This window comes from Schistocerca americana, chromosome 8 (assembly GCF_021461395.2).
Source record: "Schistocerca americana isolate TAMUIC-IGC-003095 chromosome 8, iqSchAmer2.1, whole genome shotgun sequence".
Taxonomy (NCBI): domain Eukaryota; kingdom Metazoa; phylum Arthropoda; class Insecta; order Orthoptera; family Acrididae; genus Schistocerca; species Schistocerca americana.
Window position 1 is genome coordinate 98,569,852 of NC_060126.1, and position 26,171 is coordinate 98,596,022.

The following is a 26,171-nucleotide window of genomic DNA, read 5'->3' on the forward strand; positions in this document are numbered from 1 at the left end:
GGGGTAGATCTGCGCGTTGGACCGCTGAGTTAGCAATTCCTGGTTTCGGAAGGTAAATGGTTCGAATTCATCTTCTGGCAACCTTGAAAATTATTTTTTGTGGTTTCCGCTTTGGGTTTAGGTAAATGCCGGAGTTGGTCCCTTACTATAGGCTACAGCCAATCCCTCCTGAATTCCTTACTTTCGTGACAGATTCCACTTCCCATAAAGATTCAGCCTTTCTGTTTAAATGAAAAGAGCTATATCGAAGGTGAGCCGAACATCTCTTCGGACACTTACGCCACTAAACCCCATAAAATAAATATATAGCGTGGTGTCACAGCCAGACACCACACTTGCTAGGTGGTAGCACTTTTAAATCGGCCGCGGCCCGCTAGTATACGACGGACCCGCGTGTCGCCACTGTCAGTAATTGCAGACCGAGCGCCGCCACACGGCAGGTCTAAAGAGACTTACTAGCACTCGCCCCAGTTGTACAGCCGACTTTGGTAGCGACGCCACACTGACAAATTACGCTCTCATTTGCCGAGACGATAGTTAGCATAGCCTTCAGCTAAGTCAATTGCTACGACCTAGCAAGGCGCCATTTATCTTTTGCTATGTATCTAATGAAGCATGTACAGTAACAAGACCAATGTTCACCAATTGTGGATTAAAGTTAAGTATTCCAGAAGCTACGTACTTTTCTTTATAGCATTCATTAAGTATCCTGTTTCAGACCTCACGCCATCCTGCGTGAGCTTATAGCGTGCATTTCGGCTTCCTCAAACAACACGGTGTTGGCACTTCTGCCGACACTTCATATAGTAATCCAAATTCTCCTCATTTAAGCTCACGCGTTTGTCCATCGGAACACCACTGCGGAAAATTATCTTTCTACATTCCAAGAAGTCACAGAAGCATACTAACATTTGGGAATTTGGGAAAGTGCATGGTTGAATAATTCCAGATTATTAGCCTTTTCGCCTTCAAAAATTGTTGTAGCTTTCCTGTCGAACAGAGCTCTCTTTATTCCAACAGCCTTGACAGTGATATCACTGTCACAAAAACTTCGCGCTCGTCCATTCCTGGTCACTTTCTCAACTCAAACACTACTAAATAACGAGATTATATCTTGGTGTGGTGAAAACTCCCGAGATCATTGTCGAATAAAGTGGTTTGTCGTTTTTTATGGAAATTTTCAGGCTAAATGAAAAACACGGATCTTTCTTAGCGGAATTTTTCAGGCTAAATGAAAAACATGAGTCCTCTTATGGTCTTCTTTAACAAATCTGATATCCCCCTTTGACATATTCGTCTTTGAGTCACAGAAGTATCTCAAGGATTCTGATAGACAATGTGTGTTTGTGTCACTAGCAAGCTGCCTCCGATAGCCAAAAGTTGATTTTATTTTCCAATTCAGCACCCACAACTTTGCACAGTTATCCATTCACATTCCCTGTAACAAAAATGCTGTTTACCAGTATTAATTATCTGTGAGCGTTAATATTGATCGCCGCCAACATACTTTCACAGCAGCAATTGAGCAGTGAATATGACTTTCATTACATCGGTACGAAACACATTTCACGCAAAATCAAGGTACAGCACACCGCGCGAGCGAAGCAACGTACTGCGCGATCGGCAACTTCTCCATTGCGCAGGCAATGAAAGCGCGGAGTCTCGCTGAGAGGGTTAAAGCTGCAGTGCCGGGTGCGCGGTGGTGGGGGAATGGAAGGGCCGGGAGGGGAGGTCGGCCGTTTGCAAAGCGCTCAGTCAGCTCGCCTGGGCCAGACGGTAGAGCGCTCTGCTGCGGGCCGGCCGTGTCAGCGCGCCCCGTGTGTTCGCAGACGAACGCGCTCGCCCGGTTCCCAGAGCTGGAAGGCGACGCCAATCCAACACGTAAACTGCCCACAGGGGAGAGGAAGTCAGTGGCGAGCGTCCCAGTCGAATTACAGAATGTGATTATTGACGGGGCGGAACAGCCGTCTGCCCTGGGATCACCCGTCGCGCCACGGTTCGGCGTCAACGACGGTCGAAGCAACTGAAATTTCTTCGTCTTCCCTTTAAGAAGGAACTGTTCGACGCAAATATGGTGCTGCGGGCCAGGCGCCAACTATCGCCGAAACGCATGTGCGCCGCTGCGACTGCCGCCGTGGAGCGCCGAGATCAATAATGCTGTCGAGAATCGATACGTGAAAGAAACAGTTGAATGTGGCGGTGCGCGCCACGCCGGCTGCGTCTGGCGCTAGAGGGATCAGACTCAGAGCAGCGGCATTGCGTGTGAGTGCTGGTGCTGTGTAAGTGGTGGTGGCCGGTGTTTTCACGAGTGTCGGCGGCGCCGCGATCCGCCCCTGGCTCGGTATGTGGCGGAGACTGCTGGCGGCGCACTGTCGCCCTCCGCTGCGCTCTTCCCATTGTCGTCTGCGGTAGAAGATGTGATTCGTTTTTCTCTGCTTTTATTCCGCTTCCGTGAGTATCTTTGCTTTATCGAGGAGACTTTATGATATCGTAGAGATGATAGTCTTTTTGTGGTCATTGCTCAGCTGTCACCGCTACTACTGGTCGTGTTCCATTCCTGAAATACGAAATAACAGTATAACTGCACAGAACCTCGGCTCTGCATTGTAAAAATTTACCGTGTTAACTAAAAAAATATGGTTTAATTAACTTTACTAAAAACGTCTTAAATTTAAGTCGTGAGTGAGGCATTAAAATTTGCTAACTGTTACTTTACTTGTACTCTGCTGTGATAGTTTATTTTAGCTTGAAAATATGATTTCATCAGATGAGTTATAGTCTCAGATAACTCATATAGAAGTATTTAAAATCACTGTACATTAATTTCAGATGATAAACAAAGGGTTGCTGCGTTGAAATGACCTGAAACGAATGAGACAGTGTATTGTGGACACTGAATTGTCATTCGCAAATAATTTACGTCAATACATACAGTTTCCTGATACTGACAGGCAGTGAGATTCTTGTTGCGATATCTTACCGAACTGTTTGCCTTACAGCCCTCTTCATTTCAAATATTTTCATCTGTCGAAGTTTTAAGAAAGGGCCTCTTACCGCAATGTGCTTTAATTATATTTATACATCCAGAATTCTAGTTACAAGCATGTAATGCATGATAGTCCATCACTTAAAGTGTATTGAGTCTAAAAATAAATCAGCTGTTCCTCGGAATCTTGTGCAGTTGGTTGACTCACAAATTCGCTGTTTCATTTTTAGCGGGAATCAGCATCTATGGCATAGGCCCTGCTGTCAGTGAGGTGCATCTCTACCTTGATGATATCAGTAGCTTCTTCAGTGACACGAGTGGGTTGACTCACAAATTCGCTGTTTCATTTTTAGCGGGAATCAGCATCTATGGCATAGGCCCTGCTGTCAGTGAGGTGCATCTCTACCTTGATGATATCAGTAGCTTCTTCAGTGACACGAGTGGGTTTCTTCTGCCTCTTCTGTACACATCGGCCCATGGGTGGTTCGCTTTATTAATATCATCCTCCTAGATACGTGCCTGCGAGTTATGCCCAGCTTATCACGAAGAGTCTACTACATTAATACATAGAATTCCCACAAGAGTAGTTCCTGCTTTTAATGTGACTAAACTTGCAGCAATGATCACTTTACACTATTTCTCTCTCTCTCTCTCTCTCTCTCTCTCTCTCTCTCTCTCGCTCTCTCTCGCTCGGTCGGCCTTGCTCTCGCCCTCTGATAATCAGTACCACTTATGGCATTCTTGAGAACATACTGAAACGTCATTCTCAGCTTCATAATTATAGATACTACGCAAATATTTCCTAACTGCAGTTGGTATGTCGATACTTCAAGATGTCACTACCGTAAACATTCACGCATAACTTTATATCACTGGCATTCGCCAGTCATGTGTCTTAACTAATCGTATTAATAAAATTTGCTCGTATTTCCATTTAGTGATAACGTGAGATTGACATGATAATATTTGTAACTGTCACAAGATACAGAACAGTTTATGGTATCCAAAACGTCGTTGCAGCTGGATGTTCATTCTTTGCTGCGGAACTTTCCCATGAATATTGCTTCTTGAGGAACAAGCCCCAAGTAATTTATTTCGCTAAATACAACAGAGCATCCGGAAATTGTTACTATCCGACGTACAGTGATAGGCGACGAACATTGCCTAGTCACCAAACTGAATCAGGGCTCCTTCAGTATTGTCATGAATACTGGCACGGTACACTGATATTACTTAGTAATTCAGTAGAGAATAAAAAAAGTTTGCATTGCACTATTGAATATTAGCGAGTTATTTACTGGCGTCTTTCACTCTGAGTTTACTACTCACTCGGACTAAATATACAGCTCATACCTTACATAGGATGGTGCCAAATCATCAAAAATAAACAAACTTCCTATTTCCGCTGTCAAACAAAACATGCCCTCATTACTGACTGATACCGAGAAATGAGCGCCACATTTCAGCTTAATGTTAGACCAGTTCCCTTTTGTAGCGTTATTTACAATGAGATGCATTTTTATCTTATTTCGTTTCTTTGTCATAAACCACTATTCGAGACTGAACTGCCGGCCGAAGTGGCCGTGCGGTTAAAGGCGCTGCAGTCTGGAACCGCAAGACCGCTACGGTCGCAGGTTCGAATCCTGCCTCGGGCATGGATGTTTGTGATGCCCTTAGGTTAGTTAGGTTTAACTAGTTCTAAGTTCTAGGGGACTAATGACCTCAGCAGTTGAGTCCCATAGTGCTCAGAGCCGAGACTGAACTTACAGTGTAATTAAATAGAGGCACAATGGAAAATTTGGAGAATTTTTGAGGCGGAACCAGAAATGTTTTTGCATCACTACGTAGAACTTGCGTAGAGGCTGCGAAAGTTAAAAAACGCTTCCGTAATAGTTCGCAAAGAGGCATATGAGCTATATATGACTTTTTGTCACGCTGGACCCGTGACTTTATTGTATGACAGTGGCAAACAAAATTACCTCCTGTCACGGAAATGTCAGTCGTTCCCCCTCCGTGGAATAGACTCTTCCTCACTCAAAATTGTTTCCCTCGCGATGAACGAAAAACAGAATCCGATGATCTAGCCAAAGAAGAAAGAGGTATGCGATACGAAATTGCAACTCGCGTAGGAGGAGAATAAGCTCCCGGATTGAGCGCTAAAGATTTGTTACATCGTTGCCAATAAACACAGGGCGCTCTGAAATATTTGAGGCCGACTGATCCATGATAGGCTTCTGGTGCATCTAAAGCATATAAGCCGATCTTAGCAATGTCAGTAGCGTAACAATGAAATACGTGTCAACATGTACTCCTTGGGAACAGCAATGAATAAACCTGCTAACTTTATTATGTAGTTTTAAGTCTACAATTAAGTATGTAGTGTTAAGTAGTCACACCAATGGAAATGGATACAAAAACAAAATCATGCCACTTAGAAGATTTGACTGAGAACATGTAATTTCCTTATTGGAGGAATAATAAATTAAATATTTTATAGCTCGTTCCATAGTCGCTACTGCCTTTGCCCGTAACACGTGACTAAATTTGGTTTCCGTTTGATATTAGATAATACTCTGCAGCGGTTGTATTTATTTATAAAAACACAGTTGTCCTTAGCATACAACGAAGTGTTGTGTTGGCGCCGCTGTCATCTTAGCCTTGAGCCCCACTGGTATTTCACACTGCACTGCAAATAGAGGGGTGTCAGCATAGGTCTACAGTCTTTTTGATTAATGCTCTATAGATTTAAAACAGGATCGCGATGTATACCTAATTTTGTTCTCTCTCTTCACGTATATTCTGTGGTGAGTGTCCTGAAACTGTCTCGTCATTCAAAATTGTGGCCTTACAGGGGAGTCGTTAGTTGACCCTTTAAGTGACGCTCGTAAGTTTATCTATACCACGGGTAAACATCTGGAAATAACAAGTATTATCTTTTCTCCTTATGCATTGGTGTGAGTAATTACCACCCCATAACTCCAGGTACATTTGGAAACAAATAATTGATCATGCTTATTCATTTCTACTCCCAAAGAGTACATACTGACATGTATTTCGTTGTTACATTGGAAAAAAAACTTTTGCCATTTAAAGGGTTAAGATCATCACAAAATCTGCATCTCCGTTTATTTTATTCATTTGTATGTAGACTATTCAGTACATCAGGCATGTCACGTACATTACAGAACTTACACATACATAAAACACATACCAAGCAGAATAGGAGGCAAGGGCAGAAAGTCGGCCATGGCCTTATCAATGGAACCACTCCAGCATTCACCTTAGCAACTTGAGGAAACCCAAGAAGGGGGTACGAAATTCACTCCTCCCGAAAGCGCGTCCAGCGATTTAACACCGGCAAAGCTGTCTCGCTTGTCACAAGATTTGGAAAGAAAACCATATACAGCTAATCTAGAAGGACGTTAGAAAGTGCATAAGAAGTATAATCAGCGATATAACTAGAACATGGGACGTGGTTAAATTACACTACTGTGAACACGTATGTAGAACAATGTTGAAAAGCATAAATACATGAACACACAATCAGCTGCCAACATTATATCTATCACCATTAATCTTGCAACAGACCTCTTCTCTGAGGACGTGCATCGCACTGCGTGTGAAACAGAAAAAAAAGGAAACCAACAGCAGAAATATTCTTGTGCAAAGAGAAACACAACACAGCTAGTATATGTGTTAACCGATTAAAAAGTTGTCAACAATAAACGACGGCCTTGTCCTTCTGCGAGGAAATATTTTAATTTACACAAGAGAAACACTTCTCAACAAGGAATGATTTTAAAAGCTGTTTCCTTCTCCAACTTCTATGTGTACGTTGGCAGTGCATTATTATTATTATTATTATTATTATTATTATTAAAAAAAAAGGCACGAAAGTGGGACTCATGTCTGAGTTTTGCTCGTGGAGTAACCGAAAGTTGCGAGCGTTACGCCCATGGTAATCGCTATTAGTTTGCTTGTTTCCAATATTAGTTCTTGTCAACACAGTGTGCATATTGTGTATTGATCTCCTGTTCCTATTAGGCTAACAGAGAGTGATTCTTGGGAGATGCCGTATACTTTATGGTACACCTCATTTTAACTTGCATGTCATGCGAATTGAGTAGGTAGGCCTGGTCGAATATTTACGTGTTTACTTAATAAAAAGTGAAGTGAATGGTGTCACTGATATCGTATGATTTCAGTTTATTTGCCACTTCGAGGCTCAAGTCACTCATCGATTTCTCCTAGGTCTTTTTATGGCAACAGCAGGACGTAGACAAAAATACGAAAACAACAGAAGCGCAACACATTGCCATGGCCGATACGGTGTAGGAAACACGTTAGCATTCAATACAGCTTCGAGTCGTTTCGGATTGCAAACAATGCAGGCCCTGTATGATTTTCAAGGGAAATCTTATACCATAGTGGCACGTTCAGATAGCGAGGATGGTGATTGCGATCAAGTCCCCTTCAACATCTACATCATAACTCTGCAAGTCACATAACTGTGTGTGGCGGAGGGTACTTACAAGGGAACCTCCCCATCGCATCCCCCTCAGGTTTAGTTATAAGTTGGCACAGTGGATAGGCCTTGAAAAACTGAACACAGATCAATCGAGAAAACAGGAAGAAGTTGTGTGGAACTATGAAAAAATAAGCAAAATATACGAACTGAGTATAGTCCATGTGCATGATAGGCAACATCAAGAAGAACGTGAGCTCAAGAACGCCGTGGTCCCATGGTTAGCGTGAGCAGCGGCGGAACGAGAGGTCCTTGGTTCAAGTCTTCCCTTGAGTGAAAAGTTTAATTTTTTATTTTCAGACAATTATTTTCTGTCCGTCCGATGCGAGGTAACTGCGCCGTAGTATGGGGACGCTACACCTAAGCAAACATGGAAACAAAACATATGTTTTGACAGAGCACAGGGAAAACTGTGCGACTGTGAAACTGTTGCATTCATTTGTTGTAGTTTATGTGACAAACTCTTATGTTTTCATCACTTTTTTGGGAGTGATTATCACATCCACAAGGAAACCTAAATCGGGCAAGGTAGAAGAATCTTTTTACCCATTCGCCAAGTGTACAAGTTAGGTGGGTCGACAACATATTCCTGTCATGTGACGCACATGCCGTCACCAGTGTCGTATAGAATATATCAGACGTGTTTTCCTGTGGAGGAATCGGTTGACCTATGACCTTGCGATCAAATGTTTTAGGTTCCCATTGGAGAGGCACGTCCTTTCGTCTACTAATCGCACGGTTTTGCGGTGCGGTCGCAAAACACAGACACTAAACTTATTACAGTGAACAGAGACGTCAATGAACGAACGAACAGATCATAACTTTGCGAAAATAAAGAAAGCAAACTTCTCACTCGAGGGAAGACTGGAACCAAGGACCTCTCGTTTCGCAGCTGCTCACGCTAACCACGGGACCACATCGCTCCTGAGCTCACACTGTCCTTGATGTTGTGTATCATGCGCATGGACTACTCAGTTTGTATATTTTGCTTATTTTTTTTCATAGTTCCACACAACTTCTTTCTGTTTTTGCGATTGATCCGTGTTCAGTTTTTCAAGGCCTATCCACTGTGCCAACGTACAACTAAATCTGAGGGGAGTGCGATGGGGAGGTTCCCTTGTTAGTACCACCAACTGACGCTCCCTTCCCTGTTCCACTGACGAATGGCGCATGGAAAGAATGATTGTCTCGAATTTCGTGAGCTGTATGTGAGAGGAAGTAATATGTTGTCCGGCTCTTCCCGCAAAGTGCTCTCTCGAAATGTCAACAGTAAACCTCGCCGTGATGCGCAACGCACATCTTGTAACGTCTGCCACTGCAGTTTGTTGAGCATATCTGAAACGCTCTCGCGCCGACTAAACGAACCCGTCACGAAAAGTGGCGCTCCACCTAGGAACTCCTATAAGTACTGTCCGGTAAGGGTCCCAGATCGATAAACAGTACTCAAGAAACGGTCGAAAAAGCGCCTTATAAGCTACTGCCTTCGTGGATGAGTTACATTTCCCTAAGATTCTACCTATGAATATCAGGCTCGCGTGTGCATTTCCTACTATTTGTTTAATGCAGTCATTCCACTTACCTCTTTCATGCACGGGGGTATGAGACAAATTTCGACCCTTATTGCACAAGACTTTTATTTGTTGAATGAATTAATAAAAATTGGGTTAAAGTTATATAATTACATTAGAATGAAAGCATTAGTAGACATTATGATGTATTTCAAAAGAGTCTTTCGAAAACAATGGTGGTACATTATGTGTACCTGGCACACGCAACACATCCATTCGGTTCTTCCTTGGTGCCTGCAATTTGCACATCTTCGTTGTGGAGTTCTTTGTGGCTGGTGTGCTGAACTTACTATTCTCGCGGTTTTGATCACATGAAGTTTCTTTTTGCTAATCTCTACTAAACTGCTCAGGCGCCTGCCTCTTCTTCTTGAAGCAATCAGGCTTCTGGACACTTCTCTCTGAAAGTTCTGCATCGTCATTGTTTAAACCTTCAGTTCCTTGTGAAGCAGAAAGGCATTCACGATACCAGAAGATAAGAGGTCACCATTTCATACTCTTCCTGTCAAAGTCATATGCTGATTTCCTTTGATCAAGTCCGCAGCTCGTGGTCTCGCGGTCGCGTTCTCGCTTCCCGAGCACGGGGTCCCGGGTTCGATTCCCGGCGGGGTCAGGGATTTTCACTTGCCTCGAGATGACTTGGTGTTTGTGTTGTTCTCATCATTTCATCATCATTCCTGAAAGTGGCGAGTTTGGACTGAGCAAAAGTTGGGAATTTGTACAGGCGCTGATAACAGCGCAGTTGAGCACTCCACAAACCAATCATCATCATCATCCTTTGATCAAATGTATCCACACAGTTCATATTTTCGTTGTAGTCAACCACCAGTAGAAAGTAAGGCAGCTTTTTCACAGTTCCGTTCCTTTCTTTCCGCTGTACTTGTGTTGTGGTTCTTGGGTCATGAAAGCTTGACAACAAATGCACTGTCCTTTTGTCCGTCCATTTTACAATAGACAGCCCAGTGTCACTTGTACCCCAGTCGTATTCACCACGTTTCCATTCTTTGTCTTGGTTCAGCTAGATTCTTTCTTGATATACTGACAGTACCACATACATGTATTTGTTTCCTTTTCAGATCCTCCCTCAGTTGTACACTGGTGAAATAACTGTCAAAGAAAACTCTATGATTTTTGCCTTCAAGACCTGCCTGTCAACAGCCCTTTACTACTATCGCCAAGATGTTTTTTCCGTTGTGTTGCCTATTTTACCAGTAGTATCGAATTTTAGTGCATAACAAGGCTTACCTGCTAACATCCACACTTTGTAGCCTCTTTTGGTTGGTTTTTTAGGTAAGTACTGTTTCAAGGATGACCTGCCTTTGAATTTGATCATCGGCTCATCTACACCTACATATTCACTTGGATGATAGGCACTTCTGAAATTGTCACCCACCATAGACAAAAACGGTTGTAACTTGTACAGCTTACCATAACCTTCCTCACCCTGCTTTGGTATGCAGCTGTTGTCATTTAGATGCAAATGAGACAAAACAACCCAAAACGATTAACAGTCATCCTTGAACTAATGTAGGTAGCATGAACATCAGGAGCAGAGCTCCAGTAAGCCCTGTAACTTGCCTGTGGTTTTATGTCCATGAGAATGTTCAAGCCAAGAAAAGTTTTCATCTCCCTGCATGTTGTGTGGTTGTAAAGTTTCCCATTTTTCTGGCACTCCTGTTCAGCATAAAGATTAGTCTGCATAACAGTCCACTGAAGTACATCATAAGATATGAACAAATTAAGGGGAGTGGAATCCTCTAAGTCTCTCACATGCGCAGCAGGAGAAGTTACTTAGGAAAAATGCGGAGATTGTTGGGGTCTTTCTGTTTTCCCCCATTGGGGAGGCTGTTTACGCGATGTTACAGCTACGGGAGTTGCATTTCCATCACCTGCACTATGTGATGCTACTTGTTCAGGGTCAGCAGTTGAACTGTATACAGTTCCATCAGAACAGTAACATGACAAGTCCATTGAGTGTGTATTTTCTCAGGTGAATCACTTTTGTCTGAAGAGCTTGTTTGAGAAATAACCACTCCTGAATGTGGTACGCAGTAATCTGGGTCGTCACCACATCGTCTGACGAATTCTGACCTGAAGGTATTTCGGCATCGAGTATTTCCATTATCTCATCATCTTTCAGTACTTCCCTAAAGCGATTCATTATCAATTGAAATGGAAGATAACGCCTTAAATTACGTATATGAACTTCACTTACACCCCCATGCAACTTGATTGCACAAACAATGCACAAAACGTGTAACACTACTCGATAGTCAAAGCAGTATCTCACGTAGTAGAGGAACGTTGATGTATGGTGGTATATATTTTGGATTCTGAATTATTCACTAAATACTCGTCTTCTATAGAAATATCCAAGAACCGTGAATTCTAGAGTGATTCTGAATGTATAACAATCATTATCTTACCTGTTGTAAACAGCTGAATCAACAATGTATAACGTAAAGGCGGAAGCAATTACGTGCTCGATCGCACAGGGCAAAAATCAGCAGCACTGTGCACACTGCAGAAAACAGTCGCCACAGACGGACTGCATGGAGCAACGCTACTTCTGATCTCTTTCTGTCATTGTGGGGACTACCAGATTACATACAGTGGGTGGTTCAGAAAACATACCTTCATACTGGACGAGTCAGGACTTTACAATTAAGTGGTACATGTTTTGTACCACCATGCATTGAAGCAAGGACGAATAGCGGTACATATGTTGTACCGCCTACCCTGAAAGAGTTAAGGTCGTTCTGGACAGTTACTTCTCGATATTTTACAGTAGACACTGTTTCCAGCAATTTGTCATCTATAGTGTAATTGTCAAGTAGTGTATTTATTTTCTATAGATGTGCAATTTGTTACATTTATTTACGTTCAAGCCCAACTCCCAGAGCCCGTACCGTTCATTAATTCTCTTGCAGGTCATTCTGCAAATCGATACTGTCTTCTGGCGTTGTTACCTTCTTATAGACAACCGCCTCATCTGCGAACAATTTCAAACAGCTCCCGCTGCTTTCTGATAGACCATTTATATACATATAAATCACACTCCATTCAGGTACTCCGAAAATTACCATTATATCTGTCGATTTTGTTCCATTAAGGGCGATGTGTTGAGTTCTATCTGCAAGTAAGTCTTCAATCTATCAATCTAGTCCTATACTCGGCAATCCTTTTTTTTTTTTTTTTTTTCTTTTTTTTTTTTTTTTCTTCAGTAAACGGCAATGCGGGACGGTGTCAAATACAGCGTTTTGTATCTCATAAAGGAACAGAGCTGAGTTTCGCAAGAATCCATATTGATTTTTATAGAGGAGATTTTCGTTCTCCAAAAACGTCATAATTCTTCAGCATAAACCGAGCGAGGTGGCGCAGTGGTTAGCACACTGGACTCGCATTCGGGAGGACGACGGTTCAATCCCGTCTCCAGCCATCCTGATTTAGGTTTTCCGTGATTTCCCTAAATCGTTTCGGGAAAATGCCGGGATGGTTCTTTTGAAAGGGCACGGCCGATTTCCTTCCCCATCCTTCCCTAACCCGAGCTTGTGCTCCGTCTCTAATGACCTCGTTGTCGACGGGATGTTAAACAACACTAACCTAACCTAACCTCTTCAGCATAAAACATGTTCCATAACTCTAAATCTGATTAGCGTCTATGATCGAGTCCTATAATTATGTGCATCTGTATTATTCACAAAAGACTCGTCTTCTATAGAATATATCTAAGAACCGTGAATTCTAGAGGGAATGACCTGCGCTTTTTTCCCAGTCACTAGGCTCCAACGATCTACGATAAACTGCTGCTAGAAGAGGAGCATGGAATTTCGCATGATCATTGTAAAATCTAATAGGTATTTCATCTGATCCTGATGCCTTCCCGGTACTAAGCAATTGTAGTTGCGTTGTTATTCCGTGATCGATTATCTCAATATCTGCCATTTCGACGTTTGTACTGTGGTTGAAATGAGGGGCTGCATATAATTTCGAAAAGACTGAATTCAGCATTTCGGCCGTCTCTCGGTTATCTTTCAGTGCTAGTATTGTCACTGAATGAATGGGGGAAGATTTCGAATCGCATACTGGTTTTACATAACATTCAGAGCGGTTGACAACATTTTATTTTCAAAGTCACTGACGCTTCTCCCATTGCTCACCTTACGCTCATTTTCGCTTCGTTTCACGTTCAACTTTTGTCTGTAAAGTAGGTTTTGACTTCTCTTGAATCTATGATGAATCTCTTTTTGTTTACGTGACAGGTTCCTAATATGGCTATTAAAACACTGTGGGTCTTTCGTATCCCTTAAGACTTTGCTCCTCCTGTCGGAGGTTCGAGTCCTCCCTCGGGCATGGTTGTGTGTGTTGTTCTTAGCATAAGTTAGCTTAGGTAATGTGTACGTCTACGGACCGATGACCTCAGCAGTTTGGTCCCTTAGGAATTTACACGTTTGAAGACTTTGCTCGGAACATACTTGCCTGAGGTACCGGTAAATCGAGCGATGCTTTCGAATTTTTTCCATCTATGTCCACATCTTCGTCCTCAGCAGTGAATATTTGGTGCTGACTGTTTAGACACTCAGCAATTTGTATTCTGTCACTCCTGCTAAGCAAAAATATTTTTCTACCTTTCTTGACATTCCTTGTAATACCTGTAGTCATGATTGCTGCCACAGTCTTATGATCACCGATTCCTTCTTCCGCTGTGTTAACTGATTCGATATGTTCATTGTCTGTTTATTGCTAGGAAGTCTAAGACGTTACTTACTCGAGTTGCTTCTCTAATTATCTGCTCGAAGTAATTTCCAGACAATACAATCAGAATAACATCGCCCGAATTCCTGTCTCTAGCAGCAGTTTCAATAGCACGACTCTCCCAGTCTATACCAGGCAAGTTGAAGTCAGCCCATATCACAATGGCATGATCAGAAGCGCTCTACCAGTACAAATCCTGACGCTGGCGGCCTTGAAAAACATCTTATCACCATTTTTGACCGACATTTGCTGCTTAAATTCACCAACATTAATTCACATTCGAAATCCATGATAACCTCGCGACATCTGAAACGCCAAAGAAACTGATATAGACATGCGTGTTCAAATACAGAAATTTGTAATCAGATAGAGTGCGGCGCTGCAGTCGGCAACGTCTATATAAGACAACAAGTGTCTGGCGCAGTTGTTTGATCTCTTACTGCTGCTACAGTGGTTATCAAGATTTAAGTGAGTTTGAACGTAGTGTTACAGTCGGCGCACGAGCGATGGGACACAGCATCTCCGAGGTAGCGATGACCATTTCACGAGTGTACCGTGAATATCAGGAATCCGGTAAAACACCAAATTTCCGACATCGCTGCGGAAGGGAAAAGTTCCCGCAAGAATGGGACCAATAACGACTGAAGAGAATCGATCAACGTGACAGACGTGAAACTCTTCCGCAAATTGCTGCAGATTTCAATGCTGGCCCATCAACAATTGTCAGTGTGCAAAACAGTCAACGAACCATCATCGTTATGGGCTTTCGGAGCCGAAGACCCACTCGCGTATCCTTGATGACTGCACAACACAAAGCTTTACGCCTCGCCTGGGTCCATCAACACTGACATAGTTGATGAATGGAAACATGTTGCCTGGCCGGGCGAGTCTCGTTTCAAATTGTATCATGCGGATGGACGTTTACGGGTAGGAGACAACCTCATGAATCCATGAATCCTGCATGTCAGCAGGGGACTGTTACAGCTGGTGGAGGCTCTGTAACGGTGTGCGGCGTGTGAATTGGAGTGACATGGGATCCCCGATATGTCTAGATACCACTCTGATAGGTGAAACGTACGTAAGCATCCTGTCTGATCTCCTGTATCAATTCATGTACATTGTGCATTCCGTCGGACCTGGACGATTCCAGCAGGACAGTGGGATACTCCACACGACCAGAATTGCCACAGAGTGGCTCCAGGAACACTTTTCTGAGTTTAAGCACTTCCGGTGACCACCAGACACCTCAGACATGAAATTATTGAGCATATCTGGGAGCCTCTCAACGCGCTGTTCAGATGAAATCTCCTCCCCCTCGTACTCTTACGGGTTTATGGAAAGCGCTGCAGGATTCATGATGGTAATTTCCTCCAGCACTACTTCAGACATTAGTCGAATCCATGTCGCGTCGTGTCGTAGCACTTAATGCGTGTTCGCGTGGGCCCTACGCGACATTAGGCAGGTGTACCAGTTTCTTTGGCTCTTCAGTGTATTGTCGTGTTGTTTACCTTCTCTCCAAAGTAAAGTACACTTCATCCTCGTTCTCACAAAACCACTCCTGGACGATGTGAGCTGCTTGAACACGAGACCTCTCGACTTGGAACACAGCACCACGATTGGAGGACAATCATGGTACTGCGGGATAAACCTTATCAGCCAAAATGGTCACATAATCCTCGGCAGTAATGCGACCTTATACAGTAACCATAGGGCCCGTGGAGTACCATGATGAGATTGCCAAACTTCTCACCAAACCCTCAGCAAGTTTCACTCTTAGAACATAAATTCGGCCAGTAGTTGGAAACAGTGTGAGACAGGACTCATTGAACCAAATATCTTCCATTGCTCCATAGTCCCAAGTTGTATGCGTTCGCTACCATGTTTTCGTGTTATGGGAATTTGCATCACTGATGAGTGGTTTTGGAATTCGAGTCCTCCCTGCAATTCCCTGCCCATGAAGCTTCCCTCGTGTTGTTTTGGTGCTGACGGGATTCGCCATTGTAACATTCTGTTCTGAAGTGACTTTTGCAACTGTCGTCCTCTTATTTTTCTTCACAATTCTCTTCAACCACCGTCCGCCAGGGTCAGCCAGTACACACTTTTGTTTAGGTTGTGACTTAGCGGATGATGTCTGTCGACTTTCTCTGTATGCGGTATAAATCTTAGATAGGTTGCCTCTCCAGACATGAAACATTTCGGCTTCTTTGGTTACTGAAACACACATTACACGAGCATCAATAATTTGAACGTATTGAGGGCATTGCACAGCTGCCGTTCGTGGTCAAATACTTTGCATTTATGGTCAAGCATTCATTTCTCGCGATGTTGCTATATTTTATCCCAACCCCTGTAGTTTTACTGTCACTTTTATTAATGCTTAGCATAAATGGCAAATTTATCCATTGTTGGCAATCGACTTTATAAACAATGCCGTCTTTTTAGAGGGGTTACACACTAGTCTTTCTTCGATAGGAGAATATGTTCACTCGTTAGATTATACGGGGATGCGCAGAAGCCGAACCACAGAGCATTTGACATTTTCACCAAACAAATTCAAAGTGCCCGAACAGCCCATGGAGCGAGCTTGACATAAGCGCGGATCTAGAGAGGTAGGGTGGGGTTAATGCATAATTATGTAGACAGCAACGGCAAATCACACGAAGTTGAGTTATTCATCGTACTATATAAAGGCACGTCATAGTTTCAAGTTGTTACCAAAGGTGTCGCAAAGTACTTGATCGATGAGTTTCGAATTTTTACACGATACTCGAATACGTTCAACTCGACATAGGCTACACAATTTAATGTATATATAATTGAGAAGCGTTGTTAGCAAAAATCTTGAGTTTTTCACCGTTTTACTTCATATTTTTTCACGATATTCTAATAAACGTTTAGACAGACGTATGAAGCATATTACGCACAGGGTGAATCACCTATAACTTGCACTGCAAATGTTGTCGAAATGGAAAGAGCTGTTGATGTGCGGTTTTCACAGAATGGATTCGTAGTCAGAGGCTCGCATTGTTAGCCGATAAAAGATTGTAATAACACTTAGAAATTGAATTCACTGTGCAGACATATTTTTTTAAATGGAGCAATGCCTATTCACATTAACAGACCAACAGCAAGGGAAATTGGAATGTTAGTGGTGTATGTTGCAGGATTCTAATGCGAGCCGTTTACGAGATATCGTATTTCGATAAGTTCCCACAGCAACACTTGTGCAATAGCTGTTGTACCAGACACTAAAGAACAATACAAGTCCGTACACCAGTTATGTGGATTATGACCAGCAACAAGACAATTGACTATCATAGGCTGTGTTCAAAATGACCACCGGCAGTGGCAATACACGCTTCCAGTCTGATATGGAACGACTGCTGCGCACGTACAAGCATTTCAGCGGAAATTTCCGAGCCAGCTGCAATAATATGTCGCTCCATATCATTGGTATGTCCTTGTAGACCGCGTTTTAGCTTTCCCCACAGAAAAAAGTCTAGACAGGCGCCAAACCCGGGGAACGGGCCGACCAAGGTACAGATCCTCTGCGTTCAATCCAACGATTTGGAAACATTCGTGGAGACATGGTGTAGTACTTCGTGCACTATGGGCTCATGTTGGCGCAATAAGTTCCTCCTAGTCTGCAGAGCATCTGTGGAAGACGGTCCGTTAGAAGGCTACAATACTTGTCCGCGTTCTGTGTTCTGTCTGAAAAACGGGCCTATGCGCTGATGGTTCACTATCCCACACCACACATTTACACTCCAAAGATACTGACGTTCTACCTTACCACAATTGGTAGATATAGCTTCTTCACTAACAAGATACATGATACATCTGGAGTGTTCCGCCTTAATGCCCATGCACAGAAGTTGACACGATTCTCATTATTGTTCCATACATCTCTTAATGGAAAGAGATGTGATAGGGGTGGAAAGTATGTCGGTGGAGAAAGCGTGGGACATTTGTCTGACTCGTGCGATTGTGCGGGAGTTATCGTATGTATCAGCTGCTACAGCGGCAAGAAAATTAATTTCTCCTTCTTCTGTCACCAACTGTTTCCTTCAGTTACGTTGTCTAGGTGTTACTCTACCACTTTCAAGTAATTGGTTGAAATGAAAACGGAAATGATCGTATGGCATCGGTGGCTGAGGCCCCATCCGGGGACGTTCGGCCGCCGAGTGGAAGTCGACGCCACATTGGGCGACTTGTGCGCCGATGATAAAGAGTTGCCGAGATGTTTGACGTCTGTTAGGATATCTTGTCGTACACACCATACAAGAACGAACTGCATTCTTCCCACACTCTTCATACACCATGAACGTGGTGTTTTCTACATGTATGTCCGAAGGAATAGGTACTGCGGCGACTACAGCCATTATGAAATACATGAAACGTGTGTTGCGAATATGGTCGACGATCAGCTGCATAATGGAATGACAGTGAAAATTTGTGTCGGACCGGGGCTCGAACCCAGATTTCGCGCTTATCGCAGGCGGTCGTCTTACATTTAGGCTATCCGAGCACGGCTCACGGCAGGGGAGACATTTTACTTGAAAGTCCCTTACCCGGTGTCGGCGGATAAATACTATATTGCAGTGCCTGTGTTATTCCCAATTACGATGCAATGTTCCTTCGAACTGCAGGATCGTGACTGCCTTGTTTAAATTCTTGTTTGGTGTACGCCCTGTAATTCTTCATGGATGCTAACATGTTTTGCGTGAACCCAACAACCATTTCTACCTACATCTAGTACAGCTGTATCGCACAAACCACTGCGAACTGCATGGCATGGCAGACGGTACGTCCCATGGTACCAGTTCTTAGGGCTTCTTCCCCTCCCATTCACTTACGGAGTTGGGGAAGAATGATAGTTTAAAGGCTTCATTGCGCGTTGTAACTCGCCTAATCTTGTCCTTGCGATTACTATGGCCGCAGTACATACGGGATAGTAGTCTACTCCTAGATTCATCATTTAAAACTGATTCTTGAAATTTTGTAACTAGACTTTAACGAGATAGTCTGCCTCTATCTTAAAGTGTCTAGCAGTTCAGTTTTTTAGCAACCCCTTGATGCACTCCCATGGGCCAGACAAACCTGCGACATGCCGCGCAGCTGCTCTTTACACCTAAGTGTGATGAAAAAGTACTGGAAATTTTGGTTTTTTCAGTATGAATGTGTCTTTATTCACCATCAACAACTATGCTCGCTCCAAACTATTCTCCCTCAGACGTAATGCACTTGTATCAGCGTTTTTTTTCCAATCTTCGATCATTTCTGAAACTCATTTTTCGTTGTGGCATTTAGCTCCATCATCTAGTCTGTTTCTATCTTATCAGTGAAGGCAAATACGCACTTTCATGGTCTATTAAGTCTCGGGAATGGAAGGAAGTCGCGGGGAGCCATGTCCGGCGAATACTATGGCTGACGCAACGTAAGTTTTATTGTTTGCCTGCCGGCCGCGGTGGCCGAGTGGTTCTAGACGCTTCAGTCCGGAACCGCGCGAGCGCTACGGTCGCAGGTTCGAATCCTGCCTCGGGCATGGATGTGTGTGATGTCCTTAGGTTAGTTAGGTTTAAGTAGTTCTGAGTTCTAGGGGACTGATGACCTCAGATGTTAAGTCCCATAGTGCTCAGAGCCATTTGAACCATTTATTTTTTGCCGAAAAATCACGAACAAGCATTGAGATGTGAGCGGGAGAATCATCGTGATGCAGCTCCCACGAGCGGCTTTGCCACAATTCTCGCCGTTTTCTTCGGATTGCTTCACGCAGACTGCGCATAAATTCCAGGTACTATTTCTTATTAGCTGTACGACCGACTGTAATCACGGGAAACAATGAAAAGAAGCTTCATATGTGATCGAACTTGTCGAATTTATTTTCGGTCTTGGCTCTTTAGGCAGTTTCCATTAGAACGACTGCGCCTTGGTTTCGACGTCATACCCGTATAATCATGTTTCGTCACCTGTTATAACCTTTTTAGGAGTTCTGGATCGTTGTCCATTCAGCATTTCCTGGCAGATGTGTACGCGACGTCGTTTCTGGTTCAAATTCAACAGTTTCTGAGCAAACTTCGTTGCTACACTTTCATTCCCAAAACAATTGCTTAGTATGAGCCAAAGGATATGCCGACATCATCAGCAACCTCTCTGACGGTGATCGGCGATTTTCCAAAACCATTTTCTTTACTTCTTCCCCATTGTCGTCCGTAACTGATGTGCTAGGATATCTAGGACGGTCGTCGTCCTCAAACGTATTCTCGATCATCTTTGAAACGCTTATACCACTCGTAATCTTCTGTCTTAATCATAGTAGATTGGCCAAAATCCACAGCCATCATTTCTAATGCGGTGCTGCACTTTGTTCCATTTTTCAAGCAAAATTTAACGCAAATTCTTTTATCCATCTTTTTCGAAAGTAAAAATTCGTCGAGGACTCGAAAAAACGTATAGTCTTATCGACTGTCAACAACAAACTAAATATTTAAAACAGCTGAAAATGCAGACATACATCAGGAACATGTGCACCAACAAGATGATAAAATACTTTGAAAATCGTATGTATAAAGCCCGCGAAATAGAAAAAACCGTTACATTTTTATGACACCTCGCATACTTTCGGTACCCCCTGTTAGTCCTATATAGCAAGGGTCATGTGCACTCTGGCGATATTATAAGATACCTAAGTGTTTAGAAAGCAGTCTCATTTGGACACTGAATTGACTGTCCTGGTATTTTATTAATAATCCGCTGCCTGCCGCCCACTTTGCCTACGACTGAGTCTATATGGTCGTTCCACTTCGCATTTCTACGACGTGTTACAGCCAGGTATTTGTATTAGCTAAAGGATTCCTGTTATGAATCATTTATGTTGTAGTTATTTTTCGGTTAGTGAAGCGTACAGTTTTGTATTTCTTGACATTTAAAGCCAGTTTCCAATTTTTGCACTAGTTTGAAACCTTGTCAATATCTGAGTGAATATTTGTACAGGAAATCATAGCGTGTACGCTTTCACGGCCTGCGTCTTCAGTAATTAAAACTTCCGGGCTAAGAGGCCGTGGTCCAATAGTAGAAATACTTCTCCCTGACGTTTCGTTGACAGCTGCGGGCAACATCATCCGAGGTGAGTCTACGACTGGCTGCTAGGCCGTGGAGGTCCTGTTTATATAGAGCGCGTAGAGGGCGCCACCACTCGTCACGTGTTGTCAACAGTAAAACTATCTCTGGCTGCCGTCATTACTCTCGATCGAAGGTAATCGATTGTCACATCTTTGGTACAAAGTCGATCGCCATATCTTATCTAACTTCAAGCCTTCTTCTTTCCTGTTAAAATTATTGTGCTGTTTAAAAATCTCTACAGCCTCTCTATACATACGTGCATAATAATGCCATGTCTTACCTAGCACGCTCGTCTCACTAAATTTTATTTCATGTTCACCCGTTTCAAAAACATGTTCCGCTACAGCCGATTTGTCCGTGTCCCAATCGACAGTTCCTTTTGTGTTCAGTTAGGCGAGTATTGATACTTCTTTTTGTGGTTCCAATGTAAACCTTCCCACAACTACACGGAATTTTATACACCACAGAAGTATTTCTACTATTGGACCACGGTCTCTTAGCCCGGAAGTTTTAATTACTGATTTGTACAGGTATTTTTTTTTCCCCAGTCAGAACTTCATTATTAAGAAACTGCATCATCTGCGAAACGAAGTTCGTAGCGTTTTTTCATAAGTTTATAAACACAAAAGATACACGTAACAGAGACTTTAGTCGTTAGTAATATATTCTCCTTCGGTATTTACAACAGTCTGCCAACGCTGGGTAACTTACCGATTCCGCGACTGTAGAAATTACGCGGTTTTTGAGGCGAAGAACTCGCCGAGCCGTGTTCGGTGCGCGTCTTCATCCGGACAGGAAGTTCCTTGAATGTTGTTCGATAGAGACCGGAAAAGTGAAAATCTAAGGAAACAAGATCAGATGAATAAGATGGGTGCGGAATGACTTCCCAACCCAACTCCTGTTTAGTGTTTTTTGTCAGTCGAGCAGAATGCGAGGACGTTATCGTGGAGCAGCATTCTTTCTCGCAGTCTTCCTGGTCGTTATTCTTGGACAGCGTCTACAAGACTTCTCATTTGTTGGCAGTAAATACCAGCAGTGACGGTTACATTTCGGGGAAGCAGTTCGCAGTACACCACACAGTCGCTGTTCCACCAGATCCATAACACTATCTTTTGTGGATGCCCACAGGTCATGCACAGGGAGTTGGTCTGCTTTCAAAAATGGTTCAAATAGCTCTGAGCACTAAGGGACTTAACATCTATTGTCATCAGTCCCCCAGAACTTAGAACTACTTAAACCTAAGAACATCACACAACACCCAGTCATCACGAGGCAGAGAAAATCCCTGACCCCGCCGGGAATCGAACCCGGGAACACGGCCGTGGGAAACTTGCTCTGCTTTGTTTGGCCTCATCTATTCCTTTCTTGTACTTAAGACATCAATTCTCATCACCAGTAACGATACATGGTTGGAATGATCGTTGTTGTTCACGAGCTAATTGATGACGAGCAGGCAGAGATGCACATATTGCCACCCACAGATTTTTGGTTTAGATCATGCGGTACGAGTATATACACCCGATTTTTGAACTTCCACACTGCGTACAAATGTCGCGCAATGGTGGATTGATCACAGTTCATCGCAGTTGCCACTTCTCAAGTACACTGACGTGGACCATTGTGGATCAATGCGTTTAAACGATTTTCATCAAACCTTGAAAATCTTCCTGAACGAGGAGTCACTAATGTCACGTCTAAAGCTCCACTCACTATCTCCAAATGTAAACGCAAATAGCAACAGTGAACTACAAATAAACGCAGACCGATGACCGTAGCAGTCTGATCCCTTTAATCCCACACAAATAAACGCATAGCAAACTGAATACCAACAAGCAAAACAAAAAGCCTACGAACGTGTGCACCAACCTAAATTAATATTGTCTGCCACGTCATTAATATAAAACATGAACAACGCGGGTCCTAACAGACAAGAGCACGCTAGAAGTTACTTCTACTTCTGTCGATGACTCCCCACCCACGATAACACACTGCGTTCACTTTGTACTTTCGATTATAAGCGTGGACATAGTGCTGAGACAATGCTTTTCGGGCACCGAGAAATTCGTGATCTACCTGACTGCCTTGATCGATGGCTTTTAGGGTGTAACATGAGACTTCAGTTTCGCATAACCACTGTTTTCGTAATCCATGCTGGGTGTCATGGAGAAGTTCATTCTGTCCCGTACCACACCTACTTTAAACAAAATACAGTCTCAGATGTGTATATCATATTTAAGTGAATCACTTTACAATGCTAGAATGAGATTTTCACTCTGCAGCGGAGTGTGCGCTGATATGAAACTCCTGGCAGATTAAAACAGTGTGCCGGACCGAGACTCTTTCTTTCAGGAGTGCTAGTTCTGCAAGGTTCGGAGGAAAGCTTCTGTGAAGTTTGGAAGGTAGGAGACGAGGTACTGGCAGAAGTAAGGCTGTGAGGACGGCGCGTGAGTCGTGCTTGGGTAGCTCAGTTGGTAGAGCACTTGCCCGCGAAAGGCAAAGGTCCCGAGTTCGAGTCTTGGTCCGGTACACAGTTTTAATCTTCCAGGAAGTTTCACTCTACAATGCTTCACAGATGGAAGAACCAGTGAGAAGAGTGGTTCAGGGCACAGTTATAAGCTGTAGAAAAAAATATATATGTACGAAAATTAAATCGGAGGAAAGAGAAGCTGAAGTGCACAATATAGTGCCAAATCTGATCCAAGAGAGACAAGTTTTTCCTTTTGTAGAACCTGTAACCCGGCTCCTCCTTCCTCCTTGCATCTATTGTCCACAGTAAGCAAAGTCTTTAATGAAAAAATTGAGTGGAGCGAAGATACAATAAACTTTCTAGTTTACTTAGCTTGTCATGTTGAGTTGCCTCCAGTTCTTGTTGCCTAGGGATCTGATTCTTGAAGCTGAAATTATCACATTTTCGGTCCTCATGGGTTGAACTGAATTAATTAAGTTTTAAGATTGTTGTTGCAGAATTTTTGATTTTACGTGAATCTGTTGTGTCACATTTTGGTATATCATACAGTCTCTTGATTTTACACATCAACAATAGCCGAAATTACACTATTCGCACAAAAATACGTCCGATCACATCAGAGGTATGCTCTCACACTTTGTGGAAATAGCCATATTCCAAAGGATTTACAATTTTTCTTAACAAATGAATTTACATTGGTTTCTGTTATAGTATTACTTTAGATTGTTATTTCATAAATGAATCCAGAAATAAACATAGTAACCAGTACAGTATTGCGTAATTAAAGATAAAAATTTCAAGTGTGCCAATAGTTCGTAATTTCAAATGTTTCTAAAGAAATAATTTTAACTGTACATTCAGAACTAGTACTTATCGATTATAACATCAAGACTAAAACGTCTTATAAAGTAATTCATTTTCATAAATTGTAGCCTAAAATATAACATACTGTGTATAAAATTTAGATGAGTTTTCAGAAAAGCAACTAATACCGACGTGTCCAAAATTCGAAAATTAAACTGGTATCGACTACTGTTCAGGAAAAGAGATGCTAGAGGAGGATGTCCCGTTACAAACCTGAATTTAAGCTTTGCTCTGCGTAGCATAGAAGTGTGTTTTTTTTTTCTTAATAAAAGCATGTCTTCTGGTCCAGACTGTACATCAGTTAGGTTCCTTTCAGAGTATGCTGATGCGATAACTCCATACTTAACAATCATATACAACCGCTCGCTCGACGAAAGATCCGTTCCGTACCCAAAGACTGGAAAGTTGTACAAGTGTCACCAATATTCAAGAAAGGTAGTAGGAGTAATCCACTAAATTACAGGCCCATATCATTAACGTCGATATTCAGCAGGATCATCAGTAGCGAACACAAGGGGGTGCGGGGGGGGGGGAAGGGCTAAGAGGCTGAAGCCCCCCCCCCCCAAAAAAAAAAAACATCAGGGCCCACCCGTGACAAATCTCAAATTAAACTTGATATTATCCTACTGTCTTACAAGGGGAGGCCGCCAATTGTGAAATTCAGATTCGATTCATACTGCGCATAATAAAAGCTCATGGCCAGAGGTGTAATGTGGCAAAGCAAGATGGATTCGATCCGGCGACCTTCTGATTACGAACCCGAGCGCTTACCGCTGCGCCAGGACGCTCTGGAAAATTATTAATCGTAGAGAGTATTTCACCGCAACGGTTTCTTTTAACTGTCGATTTTCTCGACAACGGCTGAGAAGTGCATCTTGGTGCTTTGCCACATTACTCCTCTGGCCATGAGCTTTTATTATGCGCAGTATGAATCGAATCTGAATTTCACAATTGGCGGCCTCCCCTTGTTAGTACTATACCACCAACAGTACAATTTTCGTCACTTGTTACGTAATCCATTTAAAGTAGGTGTAGTATGTTTTCAAATTTTACATTTCTCTAAGACGGTGCTTATGCGACTAGTTTTTAAATCGCTCGCCAACCGTTCGGAACTGAGCTGTTCAAGTGGTTTTTAATTGTAATCAAGGCGTGCTTTCGTTTGTATTTGTCAGATTTTCAAAAAAATGACATCGAAACGTTGACAAGGGGATATTCGTTTGTTTGTTTTACTGAAAAGGAAGAAAGACGAGGTAGAATTGAGAAAACGAGCCAGTATTACCTGGAAACAATGTCGGTGACTTATCATTGTCGACTCAACGTTTAGCGGGTACATCTATCTGATTATTTTGTATGTACTTACTTTAATTCATACAAACACCATTAGTCGAGTTTGTGACATTTTACTAGTTGAGTTCTTTGATCTTTCGGCCGGTGTGGTGTGGATGGCTGTGAACTGGACGCTGTATCAGTATTGTGAAGTTATTGATTTTTCCCACTAAATTTGGTGGTTTTGAGTACCTGTCTGCCGGCCGCGGTGGTCTCGCGGTCTAGGCGCGCAGTCCGGAACCGCGCGATTGCTACGGTCGCAGGTTCGAATCCTGCCTCGGGCATGGATGTGTCTGATGTCCTTAGGTTAGTTAGGTTTAAGTAGTTCTAAGTTCTAGGGGACTGATGACCACAGCTGTTAAGTCCCATAGTGCTCAGAGCCAGTACCTGTCTAGTGTGTAAATTTTGCGTCCACTGGCTAGTGTGAATTATGGTGGACTTTAAAAGATTGGGTTGGTTCATGGTAAAATTATTTTTTTAAATCACTTGATCCATTCTGCATACAGCAAAAAAGACTACTTAATTTGCTAAAGTCTCGTAGCTCTTAAATTCATATAACCT

The 26,171-nt window shown here is 42.8% G+C and overlaps 1 protein-coding gene across 1 annotated transcript in view; it reads left to right on the forward strand.

The window, feature by feature from the left end:
- Window positions 1-1,788: 1,788 nt before the first annotated feature.
- LOC124544655 (cholesterol transporter ABCA5-like) overlaps window positions 1,789-26,171 on the forward strand; it is a 347,877-nt gene continuing 323,494 nt past the window's right edge. Inside the window, exon 1 of the mRNA XM_047123269.1 lies at window positions 1,789-2,451. The gene's annotated coding sequence lies outside the window, so the exon portion shown is untranslated. The remainder of the gene's footprint in view (window positions 2,452-26,171) is intronic.